This window comes from Lissotriton helveticus, chromosome 1_1 (genome assembly GCF_964261635.1).
Source record: "Lissotriton helveticus chromosome 1_1, aLisHel1.1, whole genome shotgun sequence".
Classification (NCBI taxonomy): domain Eukaryota; kingdom Metazoa; phylum Chordata; class Amphibia; order Caudata; family Salamandridae; genus Lissotriton; species Lissotriton helveticus.
This window is the reverse complement of record NC_136057.1, coordinates 1,733,353,193-1,733,371,163: the sequence shown is the minus strand read 5'-3', so window position 1 is coordinate 1,733,371,163 and position 17,971 is coordinate 1,733,353,193. Positions and strand designations below refer to the sequence as shown.

Below are 17,971 nucleotides of genomic sequence, written 5' to 3'. Positions count from 1 at the left end.
AAGGTATCAGGAAGATTGAATGCTGGCTGATCTATAGAAAATATTTTTTCCGCATAAATAAGAAGATACTTGTAGGGTTAACATGGCAACTAGAATTTACTTTTTCTGATTATCTCTACAAGTCAGTCAATGTATATGCCTGTATTACCAAATGTTTTTTCCTGGGTAATTTAGCTCTTGAATTGCAGTTAAAAGGTCTCCAACTTTGAGGAGATGGGATTTTTTAAAATCAAACAAATTAACAAAAAAAACGGGGTGACCGGAATTGAGGGTTAGATTTCAAAGCTCTTTTTTAGGATCTAGAGTAGTGCTTCACAAGAAATGGTCTTGGATACATCTATAGCTTCTTTATCAGTGTGATTAATATCCAAAAATAGTTTTGCAAGTAGAGCAATAGAACAGCAAAACTACAGCTCAACATTTAGGTCTGAAAGGCTAATGACAATGTTTTGCAGCGGGACATTGTAGGAAGCTGGCTCTGTATATACTATACCAACGTAAGGTATAGTGTACACAGAGTCCAGTATGTCCCCAGAGGTATAGCAGAGGCTAAATTAGGTAAGTACCAACAGCCTTCTTTGTGGCAGTGTGGGTGAGCAGTTAGGCTTATCAAGATGGTGTGTTAAGCAGTTATTGTATTCACTCAATCGAGGACTGATACACACACTCAGAGACAGAATCCAGACCAATAGGCAAGTATAAAAAAGATACTTATGTTTTATTTGAGAACCATGAAGGCAGAGTGATACAGACTGAAGCTGTAGACACGAGAGCAGAGTAATTTGGTAATTGCTTGTCAGGTAAAGGAAAAGGCTTTAGTCGTGATTAGGGCAGAGAAGGTCAAAATGAAGAACCATGGTTGGCCTCAGGAGACAGCATCAGGGGCAGAATCGGCAATTCTAGCTGTTGTGAGCCGGACAGCGTGTGGTATGTGGAGGATCTGTAATGACCCATCAGACTTCCGTTTCCTTTATCACCAACGCTCACAACTGTCGGAATATCCATTCACTTTATTTTTCACGAGCACTAATGTGCGCAGGTTTGTACAGATTACAGAGTGATGTCACATTGTCCTTTTTTATCCTTATTATCTTTAATACAGACTAGTTATTGCACTTATTTGTCATTATACACAAAAGAGGATGGTATTACTTATTTGTCATACCTATTAATGTCTCTCCGTCTCCTCATTTTTGCAACTTTTATATGTGCATGCCTTCTTGAAAGGAAATTGTCATTTATTAATGCCTGTTGAGACGTTGTTCCTAAACATGATCTACACGGTCTCAACTGGGTTTACTGGTATCCTCCTTTAGTTCGTTTTCATTGTTTTAATCCCAAGCAGGATTGGCACAGGTGAGTATATTATACATTCAAATGCAAGAGTGGTCAAGGAAATGCAGTTGTGCTAGCAATTACAATTCTTACAGGTTTGTATCACTTAAATGCAATTTATATCATACAGTAAATACTTTTAGATTACTTTTGAGTTACTTTGGATTACTTTGAGTACTGGGGGTATGCCTAGATACCACACCCCAAGAGTTTTACATACGAGGACTTTTTATGCTTTGCAATAGAATTCACTTTTCTTCATACATTAGCAGTTCCATACTTAGAACAATTTAGGCCCAAAATCTTATAAGATGGGTTCCTAAGGGAGAAAAATGGTTATCGGTTTGGGAGGCAAGCACTCGACTCACGAGGGTGAACTTTCAGGGTTAGGACCATGATTTCCCAAGGTCTAGGAGGGCACTCAAGTTGCACCACCAGTGGCACTGGGGCGGCCGAGTGTACAGTGCAGGGGCTCAATGTTAGCCAATGAAGCTAAGGGAGCCTTCGGGTAGGGTCTGCTGATGAGCAGACCACTCTGTTGTAGGAGCCAAGCTCCTGGAGTTAAGGTCAGCACTGCAGGGGCCAATGACCATCACAACAGCTGCACCACCAGAGGCACTCGGGTAGCCGGGTGGAGGGTAGAAAACAGACATTGGGGAACCAGTGCTTTCCAATAGAGAATTTCGATTTTGGAAAGATGCTGCAGGCTCTGGCTGGGAGACTTCCGAAGGCAACCACCAGCTGGAGAGGTAAGTTGGGGTCTTGGGGGGTATGTCTGGACACTATCAGTTTGGCCGCCCAAGGCCATGGGGCGTTGGGTGCAGGGTCCTCTTCTGGCGTCGTGGTTGTCTTACCAGTTCAAGTCGCAGTTGGGGGGGGGGCAACCTTCAGGTTGAAGCTGCAGGCATTGTCTGGAGTCTTGACGGAGGTCGGGGATCACCATATCACAGGTTAGGATCACTGGGGTGACCTTCTTGGGGTGTTGGGCCACGCGAACTCGGGTCTTGGGTGTCAGGTGAGGAATCGGAGTCAGCGGAATCCAAATTTCGGAGGACAGTCTTTGGTTGGGCAAATCCGGTTCTCACCAGAGATGGAGTCTGTGGAAAGGTCGCAGGGCAGGTCCTCCGGGCTCTGGGCATTGCTGACTGCAAGATGTGGTGGGGTTCTTGCTGTAGGCAGGTCATAGAAGGGACAGGCCAGTAAGGCTGGGGCCAAGGCAGTCAGTGTCCACTTCTTCCTGGGTCAGTGCCGCTGTTTGATCTTTCTTTCTTCCTTGATCTGAGGAGGCAAGGTTCAGAGTGGCCCCTAAATACTACATTTTGGGGAATTAAAGGGGTGTGCAGGTCAGGGGCAATGGGTCTCTTCCTAGGGGTGGGTACACCCTCTATTATGCCACCCTTCAGTGAAAGGGGGCATGAACCTCTTCCTGCTTGGCCAAGTCCCCTCATCTTCAAGATGTAGGGGATTGAGACGTGTGCTTCACCTCTCCGCCCTCTCCTGGGTGGTGGCGTTGGCAGAGGTATGCACACCTGTCTTCCTAGCTTGGGTTTCCCACTGATTCTCCCACCCAAAGTGGGGGTCAGAACCGGTGGGAGCCAGTTGCTACGGTTAGCAAAAGGCAGGAATAGCGCCAGAGATGGCAGGCCATGAAGCTTCCTCTTTCATGGACCCAGCCCATCCTGGGGGGGGGGGGAGGCATGACACCTCTGCCCAGGATGGCTTTTGTTTCTGGGCCCAGGGAATGGGGGCTCCCTACCTAGGGGTCCAGAAACCTGTCTGGTGGTGGCAAATGGCAGGCCGCCATTCAGGGAAACACCAGGGCTGGTCGATTTCAGGGGGCATCTCTAAGATGCCCTCCGAGTGCTTTTCACATTTAAATCCCACACTGGCATGTGGGTTTAATGTGCTGAGAAGTTTGCTACAAAACATCCCAGTATTTAATAAAACCATTATGGAGCTGCAGACTTCGTAATGACCAACACCCAGACCATATAATCTTTATGACTTTACTACACTTACAATGTCTAAGAATGGACTTAGACAAGGCAGGGGTGTAGTGCACCCTGCTAGAGGGGTAACGTACCTAGGCCTTAGGCAGTGGATTGCAGGAATGGCTCACAGGGATGTGTGCCATGTCGACTCTTCACATTTCTCGGCACCAAAACATGCAGCCTGCAGTGGCAGTGTGTGTGCTAAGGTGCAGCCCTGGTTACTGTGCCTTTGGTACCCATGGTATCTTTTACAAGAGGCTTACCTGTGGCAGGAATGTGCCAAAGGTACAGTCTTTAGAAAGAACACAGGCCCTGGGAACCTGGTTGGCAGGGACCCAGGGCACATCAAGCCAAAGTGGGGGTAACCATGCAAAATGGGGCACTTTCCTACACCCACACCCCACAACTGAAAGAAGAAGAGGCTAACATTTCCCTAGATAGATTGTCAAAGTTTAAAGTTCTGTAAAAGGCCATCTACATTGTCATGGGCAGTCCCAGGTCCATGTTCCACCTACAAGGTGGCCCTAGTACACAACAGTTCCCTGCCCTATCTGGCACTTGGATGCCTTGATAGTTAGGCCTGCAGTTTGCAGGTCCTGTAAAACCTTCTGCAGGTGAACCAGGTGATCATGCCAGGAAGAGCTAAACACGGCAATATCATCAAGATAAGCAAGATAAGCTGAACTAAAGCCTTCCAACCGAGCAAGGGTTTGATTCACCAACTTTTGGAAGGTGGCAGGGGTATTGTTTAAACCAAAGGGCATCACAGTAAATGGAAGTACCCATTAGGTGTGGAAAATGCTGTTTTTTCAATCAACTCCAGGGGCCATGCCAATCAGCCAGTGCCCTGCAGTTATGTGAAAGGTACTTAAGTATTTGGCAGCCCTCAACGTATCTATCAATTCATCAGACCTGGGGATGAGGTATGCATCATTCTTGGTGATAGCACGGAGGCCTCTGTAGTCCACACAAACCCTCATTTCTCTCTTTCCACCCTGTAGAAGAGGTTTGGGTACTGGGACCACTGGGCTGGCCCAGGGACTCTCAGAAGGCTCAATGACCCCCACTCCAGCATCTTGCTGACTTCAGCCTTGATGCATTCCTTGACTTAGTCATACTGTTGATAGATGTTTGTTTCGAGAGGCAAGCTATGTCCAGTGTCCACCTCATGGATACACCAGAGTGTCTGACCATTGGTCAAGAAAAAGAGCTGGGCAAACTGTTGCAGAACCGGTCTGCAATCAGCTTGCTGATGGGAAGAGAGGGTGTCCGAGTAGACAACTCCATCCACTGGCCTATCTTGGGGGCTGTAAGAGAGGAGGTTAGGGAGAAGTTCACTCTGTCTCCTGATCCTCATCTGTAACCATCAGCATGGGTACATCAGCCCTGTCAGAACAGAGTTTAAGGCGGTTCACATGTATCGCCCTTTTGGGGGACCTGTTAGTGCCTTAAAATGTGATCTTTCATGAACAAATTAAAATGACCATCATAATCTTGCACTTGACTCCCAGCCACCCAGTGATGTTACTGAGTAGTCTACAAATTCCACCTGGGACTGACTCTGGGGACTTTGAGACCCTCTGAACTGAATTCTATACTCCTCAATAGTGAGTCCAAATCCCTCAATCAGGGTACCTTCATGAGTTCATAGGACTCTGCTTCTGCCCTACTATGGGACAGAAGTCGGTCTCTGCACTTACCACCCACAGAACAATTACCACAGGAGTGCCCCCAGTAAGATTTCCTCACTTTTCTGGCTTCACAAGCCCTCTCAAAAGGCTGCTAACCACTTGGTGAGGTCATCACCATCCTCAAATTTCGAGGCAATCCCTTTGGGGATTTTAAGATCATGGGGTCTGTCTTTCTAAGCTTTTTAAATTGCTGCCACCATTGATGTGTCCTAGGCCCGTCTATGCTCTCTCACTTTTTCTAGAGCTAGGACCCTAGTCTCTAGGTCAAGTCTTTTTGTCATCCTTACTAAAAGGAGAGCCTCCTTGGCGAGGTTGTCCTCGCTGTATGCAATGGAGTTGGCCCTACCTCTGTAGGATCCAGCCCCTGTACATCTTGGGTGTGGAGTATAGGACACATAATCCCTTCCTCCCTAAGTAGTTAAGGGGGTTGGTCTAAGATCTCACCCTCCTTACTACTTTCCCCCTTCTCTTGAAAGTCTTCACCTTCTTCAATGTGATGGTCTCTTGCATTCCCTGCCAGGAACTCCTGGAGTTATTTGCTTAACTTTGCAGAGAAGCCTAAACTCTCTAACCTCTAGGTTGGAGTAAGGGGTGAGGTTAAGCTCCTCAGCCATATTCCCTGGAGCAATTACTCATTATATTTCTAAAGTGGGGCTCTTTTTGGAAGACCTACACTGACAATCTTAGACACTTTCCCCCGTAACTTCTGTGACTTTTACTTTTCTAAAAAATGCTACAGGGACCTAACAATGCCCTAACAATACTTTTAGAATTTTTGAAAAATAGTCAATTCAAACAATGATTTGCACTAAAGACAATTTTTAGATTCTCGTCATGTGATCAGAGATTGACTAAGTTAGTCCAATAAATGCAAGGCTTTACATCCCACCACTGATCCACCAATGTAGAAAGCTGGCTCTGTATATGCTATACCAAAGTAAGTATAGTGAACTTAGAGTCCAGAAGTCCCGAGAGGTATAGCAGAGGCTAAATTAGATAAGTACTAACGACCCTATTTGTGGTAGTGTGGGCGAGCAGTTAGGCTTAACCAGAGGGTATGTTAAGCATTTATTGTATTCACTCAATCAAGGACTGTTGCACACACTCCGAGACAGAATTCAGACCAATTAGGTAAGTGTAAAAAATGATACTTATGTTTTATGTTAGAACCAAGCAGGACTTGGCACAGGTGAGTAAAATATACTTGCAAATACAAGACTGTTCAAGGAAATGTAGTTGTGCTGGAAATTACAATTCTTACAGATTTGTATCACTTTTAAATGCAATTTAAATCATACAGCAAATACTTTTAGAATACTTTTGAATTATTTGTGATTACTTTGAGTACTGGGAGTGGTATGCCAAGGTACCACACCCTAAGAGTTTTGCGCCATACATTAGCAGTTCCACACTTAAAACAATTTTAGGCCCAACATCTTATACTAGGGGTTCCTAAGGGAGAGAAATGGTTATTGTTTTGGGAGAAAAGTACTTGAGTCATGAGGGTGACCTTTGGGGGTTAGGACCAAGGTTCTCCAAGTTCTAGGAATGTACTCAAGTTGCCCTGCCAGCTGCACTGGCTCGGCCGGATGCAGAGTGCAGGAGCCAAACGTTAGCCAATGGGGCGTTCAATTAAGGTCTGCAGATGAGCAGGCAACTCGGTTGTGGAAGCCAAGTTCCTGGAGTTAGAGTCAGCACTTTCTTCAATAAAGGGGAACCGGGAGCTCATAAAGGTCCAGCAGACTTACTCCTATAGGTGAATTTCAATTAAGGATGTGCAGTTCTTATCAGACAAGGGACATTTGTGAGTTCCATGTTGTAGGAAAGAGCTCCAATAGGAGCAAGTGCCCTCACACATCCCAAAAGGTGTCATGCTTCATCATTTGGGCATGCTCCTCATTTGGCCAGTGCTGCATAACAACTGGCCTCCTCTAGGGCGGCAGTACTCATAGTACTTCCCGCGGGCCACTTGCAGCCCGCCAGACCTTCCCTTGTGGCCCCCATGGAAAACAGCAGCAGTCAAGTACTCTGCGCCATTACTGCTGTTGTAATTCCTCTGGCTGCATTTGCAGAGACAAGGTCTAAGGGGCATGCGCAGACAAGTAGTGTCTTGCATGCTCACCCCAGCGCCTTGTAGAAGAAGTGTGGGCCCAGCTAAACAGATCCAAGATTCACTAGCCCATGGCACCAATTGCCGCCTCATCCTCGCCTCTCTGAAAGCACTAAGTGTATGCCAATGCCATCATTGTTATTGCTGGTACCCCATATTTAGTAGTTTTTCTGTTGCTAGATCTCATTGTTCATGCACCAACACAAAAGGTAAAGATATCCTTTGGGGTTTTCGAGGAGGCTTAAAATCTTGGGCAGAAGAGTTATGAAGGCATATCTTTTCGATTTATTGCAAGTGGTTAGGTTTTCTATATTAATTTAAGTGAATGTATCAGTAGATGGCGCTGTTGCCGCATTCCGTGACCAATTGTGAGTTAATCATCAGCTAAAATTTACTTTTTATGCGAGTTTGCTCTCCCAGAGATAACAGGCAGGGTTTTTAGTGGCCAGGTGCTTCAAATCAGGTGCTGTGAGGGGTAGCTATCCGGGGCTACCTTTTTGCCTTCAGGGTGACAAAAATATATATATCAACTTGGCAGCAGCACTACTGCTCAGAAAGCCTTTGTCAGTTCAAATCAACTGTTTTCATTCTTTCAGTCTCATCATTTCAGACCTGAAGCATTTTCAATATTATAATTTATACACAACAAAGCCATAGTTGTTGCTTATTTATCTTATGCAACTAACAACCATTGTCAAAGCTAATAGTCCTGACTTGTTGCGGGTATGTTACTGGTTGTATCTGATATATCTGAATCCAATGACAAACAGCAAAATACCAGTAGGGTGGCAAACTATGCTAAGCACAGATTTTCGTTTACACGTTTTTAGGCCATGCCCTTAATTTTATCGGTAATGGCCCTCTGAGAGAACCCCGGGTTTTTCATCCCACTTAAACCCCTGTAACTAGGCGATCAGTGTTAGTGGAGAAGTGTGGCTCACTGGTTAGAAGCGGCAGACCCTGAAGCAGAGGTCGGCCCGGGACCAGGGTTCAATTCCAGACGCGGCAGGGTCTTGGGTCAATGTCCGCGGACTCGATAATTCTCGCTTAGGTGCCTACGCTAACCATGGGTCCCACTCTGCAACTCTGGGCAATAGCTTGCTTAATCTCCACAACGGCCCCAGCAACGCCGGGGATGCCTGGCTTCACCTTGGGGTGCCCTCTCACAGGGAAAGCCAGGACGGGTTCCCCAGCGGTATACAGCGCCAGGACGCCACGTAACGAGGTAACAGTGCGCTTTACAAGTATACATACATTACATTACATTACAGTTATGAGTATATATCGCTGTAGTTTGATCTAAAAATCTATTTTTAGGTTCTGTTGCGTGACTGTTTATAGTAGAGAAATACTGCTATTTAAAGAGAGAGAGAGAGAGAGAGAGAGAGAGAGAGAGAGAGACTGACTGACTGACAGAGAAAGACGACTGACTGATGGAGAGACTGGCTGAGACTGACAAAGAGAGAGACTGACTGAAGGAGAGAGAATGACTGACTGAGGGAGAGAGACTAGCTGACTGACTCAGGGTGAGAGAGAGACTGACACAGAGAGAGAGAGAGAGACTAAGAGAGAGAGACTGACTAAGAGAGAAAGAGACTGACAGGGATAGAGAGACTGACAGGGATAGAGAGAGAGAGACTGACTGAGACTGACCTAAGAGAGAGACTGACAGAGTGACTGGGAGAGTGAATGTCAGAGAGGGACTGTGACAGAGAGACTGTTTGACTGAGAGACTGTCTGATAAAGACTGTCTGACAGAGAGAGAGAGACTGACAGAGAGAGACTGACAGAGAGAGAGTGAGAGAGGGTGATGGAATTGGGGTCAAAGTGTGTATGAAGGTATGCAATGCCTCTTAAGATTGCTATTGTCTGCTAATAAAAATGTATTGTCAAAATGTGCTCTCTGTAGTTACAGCTGCTTTTGAAATACAACAAGCCCTGATCTTTGGACTGGGTAAGAGTGGTGTGCTTAATTCAGACACTCTGTTCATCACCACCCCCTTTTCTGAATCGTTTTTGGCCACTATAGGTGTGGCAGGGTATACTCAGACATGAGTCCCTTGCTAAATGGATCAAGCCCTGATCTTTGGACTGGGTAAGAGTGGTCTGCTTAATTCAGACACTCTGTTCATCACCACCCCCTTTTCTGAATTGTTTGAAATACAGCAGTCACATTGTCTAATGTTTTAAAACAGGTTTGATTTTTTTTTACTCTGGCCCCCCCACTGTCCCCGCCCCCACTGACTCCGCCCCTACTGGTGCAGCCCTCAGCCACAAACCACACTATAATGTTGTCCCCCAACAGAAAGTTTGTGACTACCCATGCTCTAGGGCACGGGTACTCATAGTACGGCCCGCAGACCTTACCTTGCATTTTGCATTTCCTGACTTAGGAGTAAACACAGAAGATGGCCGCAGGAACATACACAGTGAATACATATTCAAACGTATTCACTACGTATGCTCCTGCAGCCATCTTCTCGGTTTACTGCTGGCCTCCGATTGTGCCCGCCTCTGTGACGTCATGCATGGCACCGGCAGGAAGCACAGGCCCTTTAAAAGTCAGCTGTAAGCGCAGTGTTTTTACAGTTGACTTTTAAAGGGCCTTTTGGGAAGCTTCCTGTGTCCGTGGTGCCGACTATGTCCTCTTTTCCCGCAGGCTCTTCTCTTCGGCCCGCAGCCTCTTCTCATCCCTCCATTGCTTCAGGACGACCTCATGGGGTCTTCATGGGCCGGGGAACAGCAGAAGTCAACGAGCATAGGTACTCAACCGTAGGGCACCATATGGCTCAAGGTTAAATGATGCCCCATAGGTGTGTGATCCCTTATTTTGCCAATTTTTTGTCCTTGACAGGGGTGTGATGGTATTGAGCGTTGCCTGTGGATGTATGACATTACAACACATGCTTCTACATCGCATGCTTTTACAAAGCGGTTTTTGCAACGCATACTATTACAACGCATAGTGCTTTTAGGCGCTGGATAGTGAATTGTTTAATTTACTATTCCAACTCCAGTCCCCGTGGATAGTAGGGAAGGTGTTGGATAATACATTAAACACATTCCCTATCCTAGAGCGCCCCCCAGCGCAATGCGTTGTAATGGTTTGCGTTGTAAAAGTTGCGTCGTAAAGTCACTGCTTGGTAAAAGTTGCGTTGTAAAGGTTGTTTACCTTGCCTGTCCACCTAATATTTTGTCCTCTGCCTTTTCCTGCTGTCACGTGGCTGTGTATTGCGGGAGGGGAAGGATCAGTATCTTGGGAAATCAGCGCCTCTTCATTCTAAATAGGATCGCTGCTGGCGATTTCCCTCTGGGTGCAGTGAGATGTGCCAACATACCATCCCATTTTGTGGCAAAGTAAATGAGATAATAGTTTGGATGTTAATTTGGCAACCTGCATGATTTTCTTCAACATGTGCTTGAAGTGTCCCATTGTACTATAGATGCTATCAAATGTTTGACAAATAAGTTTAGAACTGGCATTACAAAATGATCCGAGATGCTACATTAAGGCATACCTTGAAGGAAATGTGAAATATTAGTCTTTAACATAGATAAAATTTTGTTTTGTCTCTGGGGTCTCAAAAAGTCGATATTTACTACTTTTGAATTACTTTGGGTGTATCTCTGGTTGTTGTGGCTTGCCCTCATTTCACACCTGGCTCTTCTATTCCTGCATCTTGGTTCTCCACTCCAACTCGCTTTGATTGTTTCCAAATCTCTTAGGACTGATTTTGGGGTTTGTAACTCATTTGGTCTTACTATTCTTTCATGGAGGGTGGGTTATATTCCTGCTAAGCTGTTTTTTCCTTTTCATGTTTTATGTGTTTGCATGCATATTTAACTGTAAAAATGTTATAACTCACTTCTAGCTTTTGTCTAGGACATTTATTAGGGCTTAATAAACTGACGTGGAAAGGTATAAAATTCCCACTTAAATCAAACACTCTTATTTTCCTAGAAACAATATGGACTATGCCGTCAGTAATTAATTTCCCAAGAAACCCTCCTAAAAACAAATAACTTCTTTAAAAAAAAAAAAATCAATGATTCTATATATTTTGACTTGCATCTCAAACTTTATCTGGCCAACAGGAATAATAAATAAAGTGCAACAATATTGCACTAGGGACCACCCTACAATGCCATATTTTCAAGAAATGTCTAAAGGGATATTCTTCCATGGTAGTTTTATCCCCGCAGCATTATTGATGGAATAAACTATTATCTTTCATGCTACATGTGCTGAATATCCAGTTACTGCAAATTGCCATGCATCCCGCTTACGATTGCTATGGTCTTGTAATAAAAAAATATTATTAACATGTGCTCCATGTAGTTACATCTACTTTGGAAATACAGCATTGTCTAGTAATGTTTTGAAACAGTAGTGATTTTCCCCCTCCAAGTCCGCACTTGGAACACGGTGACCCGGGAGAACACGTAAAGGCTCAGCCGTTTCAACCACGAACATAATAAATGACGTTGGAGGTATCCGCTCCACTTTATCTTCTGGATTCCTTTGCTCCCGGGACTACAGCCCTGATGATTTCTCTTTTGGGATCCAATTAATGTTATAAGAGTTATCCGCTCAATTTCATCCACTACTTTTTGCTTCTGATATTTCAGCCCTGACTACTTCATCTTGGGGTCACCACTTATTTACATCCAACTTACAACCTACGGAGTAGATTGATCAGGTCACAAGCCCTACCGGGTCGGAAGTATCACCGGCGGAGCGACCTCTTTACTTCAAACGGCACAATACTCAACCCTGATGATTCGCAGAAGCGATGAAACACGTGTAGGCTGGCTGTTTCTGAGAGAGAATTAAAGAACCGAATGTGATGAACACTATAAAGGAGATAATGTAAAGTTGAGGCACCCCCTAGTTATTTTAGGTTCAAGAGGAGGGGGAAATTAAATTAATACACAAAAACAACCTCTTGTCTAACCTATATACTTTAGAACAGGCAACAGCTCTGCTATTTCTAGAATGCACAAAGCAGAAACATTAAAACAAGCAATACCTTGATTTCCTTGAATCAAGGTATTGCTTATTTTAATGTTAATCCTACCTGACACAGGTATAATGTGGCCTAATTGTTCACAGGGTCACACAGACGCATCCATTTCTACAGAGTCTGCGGTCACCTTCCCTGGTGGCCAGCAACCCCGAGGTGCTTGTTCCACTGACACGGAGGAGCTGCCAGGATGGTGGCGCAGTTGGAGCTCCATCGGTGGAGGATGCGCGCTGCGGTGTTGGTGTCTGTAAGCGTTGGCGGAGTGGTGCTGAGGGAGTTGCCAAAAAGTTCTTTGATGGCCTTGATCCAGCTGTGGCTGGGGTGGCGATGGTGTACAGCGAGTGTGGTGAAGGAGTGATGTATACCATGATGGTCAGTCCAGGAGAGTTTGGTGATGTGGCTGTAGTTGAAGTTTCCGCTAACGGAGAATACTGCGGTGACTAGCTGCTTGAGTCTGATGTTGATGGGGTTTGCCGGGAGGGTGGTGGTTTTCTGGTCACTGTGGTTGTCCAGGTGGAAGTTGAGGTTTCAGAGTAGAATGTAGTCAGTCAGTAGAAGGGAGAGCCTGGGGTGCAATGAGTCCTACAATGGTGTCGGTGAATGGGGGTTCATGGGCCAGGGGCCTGTGGGCGAGGGTGCCACAGAGGGTGGGCTGGGTCCGAATCTGGAAGTGTTCCATGGTAGCCGTCGGGTCAGAGTGCGTGGTCAGTCAGAGTGTGCTTTTTTAGATAATGGCAATGCATCCTCCTGGGCGCTCAGGTGGTCCGTGTTGGTGATTTTGTAGCTGTCATGGATGGTGATGGTCGGTCCGGAGCAGAGGTTGGTCCAGGGTTCCGTGAACAAGGCAATGTCTGAAGAGGTGGTGTCAAGAAGGTCTCAGATTTCTGTTGTGTGTTTGTGGAGGGACTACATGTTGAGGAGGATGCAGTTGAGCTGTTCGGCTGAGCTGTTGGTCGGCTGGGCAGCAGGAGGCGCTGGTGTGCTGATGTGGCAGAAAGTGCGTTTGCAGTTTCGGCAGGTGGAGGGTGCAAGGGAATTCTATAGTGATGCTGATGGCGAGGAAGGTGCAGGCGTCGTAGCGGTGGAGTGTCCGAGAGGAAGGGTCCTTGATGCTGGGTGCAGTCCAGGGGCGGGGAGACACAGACTGGCTTGCCTTTGGTGCACAAGTGGTACACATGCTGTGCATGGCCGCATAGCGTCCAACATTAAGTAGTGCTGGGGGGTAGGGGGGAACTGGACAGCTCGGAGACCAAAAATGCAGGAAAGGACCCTGGAGGGCACGGAGGAGCGGGTTATAAATATATTATTTTTTTAATCTTACCTCGAGGCTGGCTCCCGCGTCTTAGGTGCTCCTGTTCTCCCGAGGTAGCCAAGCTCACGCCCCTAAGCCAATCACAATGCTGCAAAGCGACATTGTGACTGTTCTTGAGTGCCGTGACAAGGTATTCAGCCAAGGGCTGGAGGGGTGGGCATGTTCTCCATTCAGGCTATAATGCATCCTGCATTACTAACAGGGATGGGCACATGACTACTTTGGGCAGCCCGAGAGGACCGACTAAACAGTCATTGCGCACTTGAATGGGCATACCACTCCACCGTCCCCTGCTCCGTGGGTCGAACAGCCCACCCACCCTTTCACCCGCAAAGGAAACAGCATGAGAATATCAGAAAGTTATCATCATGTTATGTTTTGTCTTTTTGCACTGCTTGAAAGCAGTGGGGCGACGGTCTTCCGCCATAGCAAAGCTGCCGCCACTGGGGGTGTGTCATGCCCAGGCGCTAGGCCTGGGTCTGATCGACCCCCGGGCCTCCTCCGTTACAAGGCCCAGATTCTTCTCACCTGGACATTGACACCATGGTGCAATACGCTGCACTGTCTCCAAATCTGTGACTCAGCCAGCAGGAGTCTCAGCCAGACTGGATTTCACAAGCCTGGGTACAGCAGTCTCCACCAAGTCCGCTGGGGAACCTCCCAATGCAGGTGATGCAACGATGGCCCTCTTATGCCTGAAATTGCATCACTCCCCCCACACAAATTTAGCACAGTTCAGGGGTCTCACCCTCCACAGTATCCGGTCAGTGCAACATCCTCGGGCCTGTGATGCAGAGAGGCGGGCCCACCATTGGTAATCCCATCCTGGCACCCCGGTATAGCGGTGGCGCGTGATATGCGATGCAGACCTTTCTACATTGGTGTGCAGGAGCGCCTCTACTTTTTACAACTCCAAGGGGCACCATGCGGGCTTCTCACACAGGTCAGCAACAAAACGTGTCTCCAGGTCACCTGGCAGACTTCATCACCAGGTAAGGGCGACCGCCGACATCTCAATTTCTATTTGCCATGGCCCAGCAACTCCACAGCCCACTCTGAGTCCCAGACGCAGGCACAAGGAGGCGTCCGGGCCCCGGGGACTGTCCACGCGTTAAAGGTTTTGGCTGCCATGGTATTCCAAGGAGGGCGCTATGTAAAATGATGCATCACAGGTTTTCCCCGTGATGCGCTTCTCTTCATATATATAGCCCTGATTCTACATTTCCTCTCCCTTGGGACTCTAGCTGGTTATCCTGGCTGTTGGGTGGGGGGGGGGGGGGGGGGGGGGGGCTCGGCACGTTGTTGATCTGTGCTGCACTTGTCCCTAGCTGCTCGATTCTGCATTGCATTTTTTTTCTTTTCTTTTTTTTCATTGGAGGTAAACTTATTGGCTATTTTTTGTGTCTAGAAGCAAAACAGGTGAAGTTCTGCTGTAACATGAAATTTTTGCCCGCAAATTGCCCTTTTGTCAGTTTTTGCCCGCTAACATCAGAATTTATATTGCCTTCACACTAGTGTTAGCTACAGTTTTCACTGCGGCGATGTATTGTAAATACATTGCTAACAGGACGATAGTTTTGGGTGATAGGCCGCGTTAAGAAAACTGCCACTAACTAAAGCGAACGCTAGTTGGCAGCAGTTCTTGAACATATACCCCAAAGTTTAAAGTGTTGGCTTCGCAAGCCCATCTACCAGACCGCGCCTCCCTCTCCCCCTCACAAGTTCAGGGTCTACTTATGCCCCTGCAAATTTGCTATTGGTATATACAAAAAAAAAAAGTGGGTCAGCTATGTCACATATGAGTATCTAAAACCTCCGCCCTCAAATAGTCACCCCATTCTACTGTACTTGCTTGTTTAAAGTCCAAAACCTGCAAATATAAACAATACTATGCACAATGCCAGATTATTGCTCTTTAGCCATTCCAATGTTTGTTATCCGCCAGGAGTTTAGTTACATATGTTTGTAAGTGTCTGTGTGTGGGTAGTTGATACAAAGATTGCGTTCTTTTTTAGCTCTTCTCGGATTGAGAAAATCGAAAAACAGCTGTGCAAACCACGTCTCCTGCGCAAAGAATCTGAATAAAAACTAGAAACGAGAAAAGAGAACTGCAAAAGCTCTTCCATGTGAAGATGATACAGCGATACACTGCACGATATCAAATTTAAACAGACACATTTGGTGCTTGATGGAGAAGCCATGCTTTGTTGAATGTTTTTGTTGACATGCATGACATGGATACGCTGCGTGGAACGGGTGAGAGTTTAATTATGGAGCACCTGTTGCACATGGAAGCTGTTGGAAAAAATCACTTTGCTTGATCGCAGATCGACCTACTATTCAGTTTGCTATAATGTAACTTGTCACCTAAAGGCTATATAAAATCGTTTTTCAAAAGCACACAACTGTCGGCCTCCTTTTTTTTAGGACCAAAAAAAGGAGGTACGTTTTTTGCATTATTTTAAAATGCAAAATCTTCTATTGCTAACATACCGTAAGTAAGTAAGCTGTGCAGAGCGTGGTCGGTAACCGAGAAAATCTATGGTATTGTATTGACAAAAGTACCAACATCTTTCCTGCGCAAAGGTTGAGGTCGGGTGGAAAAAAGTAAGACGAATGGAGTTTAGTTGGGTTGTGAACACCTCTAATAAGATATTTCATTATAAAGACATGAATCTTACAATAATTAAAAGGTCCCGCACCGATTCACAATAGGGTTTCTTATAAAAGTAAACATTCTCTTGCTGGCGGGCTTCTATTCCGCCCATATTTTTTTGTTTTGTGGTCCAACGACGGGGTTAAAAAAAACTAATCGAGGCAGCTACCTCAATACAAGGAAGTACAATGATGAGAGGTGTGTGTTTCTGAGGTTGGGGTAGGTAGCCAGGGAGGAATTCAGTTTGCCGCCATTTTTCAGGTGTTACAAATAATTACTTCATTGTCGTTAAGGGAAAATGATAATTTGTTGTTAGCTCGCAAAATCGGGTTTCTTCCTCCAATAAAAATTCGTTTGTGGCGCGTTTTACCGATAAGTGTTGGATATGATGAGGGAGAGGGGTTAAAGTGAATTATTCCAGGAAAATAAAGAGTAAGCCGTATGCATTTTAGGGTTATTTATCAGGGGCGGAAACCTAGTTTGCCAAAGTTATGGGAGCGCCCAACGAAGAAAGGTGACCCCGTCTTTGAGGCAGAAAGCCCCCATTTCGCCTCACCTGAGCAGCAGCTGTGTCCAAGCTCTACGCAGGAGCCTGGCGCGCGATTCCTTCCGCGCGTGCAAGAGCACCGAACGCAGTCGGCAGGCTGACAGCAGCCACGTGCACACACAGCGTCATCGCGAGGGCAGCACCTCCATCAGAAGGGAAAAAAAAAAGACCTCTGCTAAGAGTGAGCGCGTGCGCTGTCTGCGCGCTGTCCATCTCCGTGAATCACTAGGAGACACTCGAAAGAGAGCAGCAGAGCGCGTCGAGGGAGGCCAAGATGCCCTCTGGCCCGAAGGTACATCGCCGCTGACTAATCCAGCGTAGCCAAGGTTTTTGTCAGCTCCTTGGGGACTAACACCACACTTGTCAAGTCTCATAGCTGCCAAGTTTCCCCAGGTATATTTGATGTCCCGATCCATGTCCATGTTTTTCTTTGAATTGTAGAACTTGCAGGCCTGTTTTATTATAGAGTAAACAAAACTACATATCCCAGGATTTAAAGGATAACAAGCATTTGCAATGCAATAGGTCTCGCATTTCTTAAAGTTAGAGCTGTTGGTGTTGAAAATGACAATAAGCCAGATTCATCATTGAAAATTGCGCTCGCAAAGGGCCAGATTCTGAGAATCTGGCACTTTGCGAGCGCAATTTTTGCATTTGGGATTCATCATCCCAAATGCAAAAATCGCTAATTGCGAAATCGCATATTTGCGAGGAATTGCATTTAAGGAATCTCTATTTGAGATTCCTTAATTGCAATTCATTAACCATTTTTTATTTGCGAATTTGCTATTTCTGGCCGCTATTTACCACGAAGTCTGACTTCGTGGTAAATAGCGAAAACTTAGAAAAATGCACTTTAGTGCATTTTTCTAAGTAGTATGTTACACACACACATGTCCTTAGGACATGTGTGTGCGCAACATCAGGCTACATTTACATTTCAGGGGTGCTACAGGGTGTCCTTTGGACACCCCTGGCACCCTTGAAATCGCATCCTTATTTGCGATTAGCAAATTGCTAATCGCAAATAAGGAATGACTCCCCATTCATTCCTATGGGCCTTTGGGCCCATAGGAATGAATGGGGAGTCATTCCTTATTTGCGATTAGCAATTTGCTAATCGCAAATAAGGAAGCTGTACAAATCGCATTTAAAATTGCGATTTCTACATGAATCCAGTTTTGCAAGTCCTTAATAGCGATTCCTTAATAATCGCTATTAAGGAATCACAAAACGGGACAATGATGAATCTAGGGGAATGTTTTTTACCTTTTAATTTTTTATTTGCAGTTGAGTAATTATATT

The 17,971-nt window shown here is 45.9% G+C and overlaps 1 protein-coding gene across 1 annotated transcript in view; it reads right to left on the bottom strand.

Annotated features, from left to right (window-relative positions):
• ZGLP1 (zinc finger GATA like protein 1) overlaps positions 1 to 16,755 on the bottom strand; it is a 546,271-nt gene extending 529,516 nt beyond the window's left edge. Inside the window, exon 1 of the mRNA XM_078659174.1 lies at positions 16,676 to 16,755. The gene's annotated coding sequence lies outside the window, so the exon portion shown is untranslated. The remainder of the gene's footprint in view (positions 1 to 16,675) is intronic.
• Between the last annotated feature and the right edge of the window lie 1,216 nt (positions 16,756 to 17,971).